The sequence below is a fragment of the Arachis ipaensis genome, chromosome B05 (genome assembly GCF_000816755.2).
Source record: "Arachis ipaensis cultivar K30076 chromosome B05, Araip1.1, whole genome shotgun sequence".
NCBI classification, from domain to species: domain Eukaryota; kingdom Viridiplantae; phylum Streptophyta; class Magnoliopsida; order Fabales; family Fabaceae; genus Arachis; species Arachis ipaensis.
Genome location: NC_029789.2, coordinates 45,719,871 through 45,725,171, shown reverse-complemented (window position 1 = coordinate 45,725,171; position 5,301 = coordinate 45,719,871).

The window sequence follows — 5,301 nt, the reverse complement described above, 5'->3', positions numbered from 1 at the left end:
AAAGAAAATTTTGGGTAGCTAGGTGTGAAATTTAAGCTATAAAGAATATATATATGTGTTAGGTGAAAGCTTGGGTTAATTAAAGATTCAATTTATAAGCTTACTTAGCCATATATGTACCCTTACCCATACCTTGGCCCCATTACAACCTTGAAAAGACCTCATGATGTTTGCATTGGTATATTAATTGTTGTTGATTGGTTAGGTGAAGAACAAAAAATTAGAAAGCATGATTAGAGAAGGATAGAGTGATTACCCTATACACTAGAGAGACTAGAGCATACATACATCATCAGTGAGGGTTCAATGCTTGAGTTCTATGTTCCCTGCTTTCATGAGCTACCTTCTTGCATTTTTATCTGTTTTTACTGAATAAGAATTGAATTAGTGGAATTTGATTTGTGATTGTCTTGAAGAGCTTATTTACTTTTGACCAAGTGGACAAGAATCATATAGTTGCATTAACACATATAGGTTGCATTGCATTGCATGAATTTTACATGTTCCTACTCATTTATTTTATCTCCTTCAACTAAGCATGAGGACATGCTAATGACTAAGTGTGGGGAGGTTGATAAACCACTATTTTATAGTTTATATTGTGCTTAATTGTGCGTTTTTATCAAATCTTTACCCACTTATTCATATGATTAGCATGCATTTATAATTCCTTCCTAAAAATACTTCATGGTTGAAAACTTGCTTCCTAGAGACTTTTAATTCTGTATTTTTAATTCTCCTTTATTCCATTCGATGTCGTGATCTGTGTGTTAAGTGTTTCAGGCTTTATAGGGCATGAATGACTTGGAGATTAGAAAGGAAGCTTGCAAAAATGGAAGGAACACAAGAAATTGAGGAGATGACCAGCGAGAAGTGACGCGGACGCATGGCTCACGCGACCGCGCGACATAGAGGAAATTGCAGTGACGCGGACGCATGGCTCACGCGACCGCGCGGATTGGAAACTGCACAAGTGACACAAAGGCGTGGACGATGCGCACGCGTGGAAAGGCAAAACGCTGGATGACGTGAACGCCTGGATGACGCGATCACGTAACATGCGCGATCTGCAGAATCTGCAGAATTCGTTGGGGGCGATTTTAGGCCTTGTTTTGACCCAGTTTTCGGCCCAGAAAAGCAGATTAGAGCCGGGGAACATGCAGAGACAAAACAACATTCATTCCGCATAGTTTTAGTTTTAGATCTGAATTTACTCCTCCTCTAGGTTTTCTCTCTACACATTCATAGTTCTTAGAATTTTGATTTTATTGCTTTTTGGATTGGGATATTGAGAAGAGTTATTACCTCCGTCAAGACTTCGTCATTCTAGTTTGTTTCTACTTGTCACTTAATCTTTCATGTCCTTTATTTACTCAGAGTTACTCTTGGATTATTTCTAGAATTTATTTATACAAGAACTATTTTTATTTTTAATTGATCCTTTTGATTATTATTTATCATGTCTTTCAGTATTTCTCTTCCTTATTTTGTGAAATTTACATTCATAATGAGCGAGTAGTTCCATAACTTGATTGGGAGATGATTGAAAGGAGAACCTTGAGTTGGATTACTCAAGAGAAAAATTGTAATTGGGTTTATTGTTGGATCGCCCTCTAGTCACTGACACTAGTCCTTCCCAAGGGAGAGGATTAGGACTTGTGAATAAAAACTGCCTTCCAACTTGCTTGACTTTCCTCTACCTAGTAAAGGATAACTAAGTAGAACAACCTTCAATTATCATTTTAATCTTGGGAGAACTCCATCAAGGATAGGGCTTCCAACTAATCTACTCCCAGTCAAGGTTTTTATTTAAATTACATAATTTTTCAGATTTATTTCCCTGTTTATCAACTCAAACCATTTTAGAAAATATCTGATTAATAAAATAGCACACCTTTCTACAACTCGTTGGGAGACGACCTGGGATTCATACTCCTAGTATTTTAATTTTAATTTTGTAACAACCCCTTCTAAATTGATAAGTGGATTTTCAGCTGGTTAAGGACTGTACTTGCAATGTATCTCTTATAATAAATTCTTAACTCGCCAATTTCCGCCACGTCACCTATCTTATGTTCCTATTTTGACTATTGTACACATTTGGAGGCCGGCCATTCGGCCATGCCTGGACCATTATCACTTAGGTATTTCCAACGGTGGAGTTTCTACACCCCATAGATTAAAGTGTGGAGCTCTGCTGTTCTTCATGAATTAATGCAAAGTAATATTATTTTTCTATTCAATTCAAGATTTTTCTTATTCTAAGATATTCATTCGCACCCAAGAACATGATGAATATGATGATTATGTGACACTCATCACCATTCTCGCTTATGAACGCGTGTCTGACAAACACTTCCGTTCTACATGAAAACAAGCTTGAATGTGTATCTCTTAGCCTCCATTCCGAAAGATCGGAGTCTTCGTGGTATAAGCTAGAATCAATTGGCAGCATTCTTGAGATCCGGAAAGTCTAAACCTTGTCTGTGATATTCCGAGTAGGATCTGGGATGGGATGACTGTGACAAGCTTCAAACTCGCAAGTGTTGGGCGTAGTGACAGACGCAAAAAGATCAATGGATCCTATTCCAATATGAGTGAGAACCGACAGATGACTAGCCGTGCGGTGACAGCGCATTTAGACCATTTTCACTGAGAGGACGGACGGTAGCCATTGACAACGGTGATCCCCCAACATACAGCTTGCCATGGAAAGGAGTATGAATGATTGAATGAAGGCAGTAGGAAAGCAGAGATTCAGAAGGAGCAAAGCATCTCCATACGCTTATTTGAAATCCCACCAATGAATTACATAAGTATTTCTATCTTGTTTTATATTTTATTTATATTTTAATTATCAAAACTTTATAACCATTTGAAATCTGCCTGACTGAGATTTACAAGATGACCATAGCTTGCTTCAAGCCGACAATCTCCGTGGGATCGACCCTTACTCAAGTAAGGTTTATTACTTGGACGACCCAGTGCACTTGCTGGTTAGTTGTGCGGAGTTGTGAAAAGGAGTTGAGATTACAATCGTGCAGACCAAGTTTTTGGCGCCGTTGAGATCACAATTTCGTGCACCAAGTTTTTGGCGCCGTTGCCGGGAATTGTTCGAGTTTCGACAACTGACGGTTCATCTTGTTGCTCAGATTAGGTAATTTTATTTTGATTTTAAGCTTTTTGTTTTTATTATTTTTATTTTCAAAAAATTTTCAAAAAAAATAAATTATTCTATGACTTCATAATTTTTAAGAATGAATTCTAGAGTTTCATGATGATCTATTGAAGTCTGGCTGGCTGTGAAGCCATGTCTAATATTTTGGACCGAGGTTTCAACTTATCATCACAAGAGCTTGTTGATTTCTAACAATCTTGCTGTGGTATGTAATGTTCTATTGAAGCTTGGCTGGCCATTGGCCATGTCTAGTGTTTTGGACCGAAGCTTTCACTAAAAGCTTGGCTGGCTAGTAAACCATGTCTAATTCCTAGACTGGAGCTTTAGACTAACATTGCATGATTCCTGGAATTCTCATTAAGAATTTTGAATTCCTTATTTTATCCTTTTTCAAATAATTTTCGAAAAATACAAAAAAATTAATAAAATCATAAAACCAAAAATAATTTGATGTTTCTTGTTTGAGTCTAGTGTCAATTTTTAAGTTTGGTGTCAATTGCATCTTTTTAACTTTTCTTGAAATTTTCGAAAACTCATGCATGGTGTTCTTCATAATCTTCAATTTGTTCTTGATGATCCTCTTTGTTTGATCTTTAATTTTTCTTGTTTTGTGTCTTTTCTTATTTTTCATATGCATTTTTAATATGTTAGTGTCTAAACATTGAAAATTTCTAAGTTTGGTGTCTAGCATGTTTTTCTTTTCTTAAAAATTTGCAAAAATAAGTTCTTGGTGTTCATCTTGACATTCAAAGTGTTCTTGGTGTTCATCTTGATATTTAAAGTATTCTTGCATGCATCATGTGTTTTGATTCATAATTTTCATGTTTTTGAGTCATTTTGTTGTTTTTCTCTCTCCTCATTAAAAATTCAAAAATAAAAAAATATTTTTCCCTTATTCTTCTCATAAATTTCAAAAATTTGGATTGACTTAGTCAAAAAAATTTTAAAAAAAAATCTAGTTGTTTCTTATGAGTCAAGTCAAATTTTCAAATTTAAAAAAAGATCCTATCTTTTCAAAACCTTTTCAAAAATCAAATCTTTTTTATTTTTCTTTCATTTTTTTGGAAAATTTTAAAAATTGATTTTCAAAATCTTTTTTCTTATTTTTATTTCATATTTTCGAAACTAATGCTAACAATTAATGTGATTGATTCAAAAATTTTAAGTTTGTTACTTGCCTAGTAAGAAAGGTTCAATCTTTAAATTTTAGAATCATATCTTTTTGTTTCTTGTTATTCAAGTAATCAACTTTAATTTCAAAAATAAAATCTTTTTAAATTTCTTTTTTTTTCAAATCTTTTTCAAAATGATTTTCAATCATATTTTTTTCAAAAATCAATTTTCAAAATCTTCTCTAACTTCCTATCTTTTCAAATTTGATTTTCAAATCTTTTTCAATTAACTACTTGACTTTTTGTTTAATTTTAAAAGTCTTCTATTTCAATCATATCTTTTGTCTAAAATTTGAAAACTAAATAAATTAATTACTATTTCTTATCTTTTTCAAATTTTATTTTGTTTCTCTTTATAATTTTCAAATTCTAACTACATCTTAAAATAAAAAAATATTTTCCTTTTATTTTAATTTAAATTCGAATTCAATCTCCCTCTCTCATCTCTCTATTTATTTATTTATCTACTTTATCTACCCATGAACAGGGATAAAGACATTCTTATTGAAGCTGATCCTGAACCTGAAAGGACTCTCAAGAGGAAACTAAGGAAACTAAGAGCACAACCTTCTAGAGAGGACCTGACAGAAATTTTCGAAAAAGAAGGAGACATGGCCGAACCCAATAACAATGGTGGAGATGGTGGAGATGCGCTTGGTGACTTTGGTGCACCAACTTCCAACTTCTATGGAAGAAGCATCTAAATTCCTGCCATTGGAGCAACAGAAAAGGAATCAATAATAATAATAGTGGGAGAAATAGGTTTGGCAATAGCAAGCCTTTTTCATCATCTTCTCAGCAACAGACAGAGCATTCTAAGCAGAGCCTCTCTGACTTAGCAACCATAGTCTCTGATCTATCTAAGACAACTCTCAGTTTCATGACTGAAACAAGGTCCTCCATCAGAAATTTGGAGGCACAAGTGGGTCAGTTGAGTAAAAGAGTTACTGA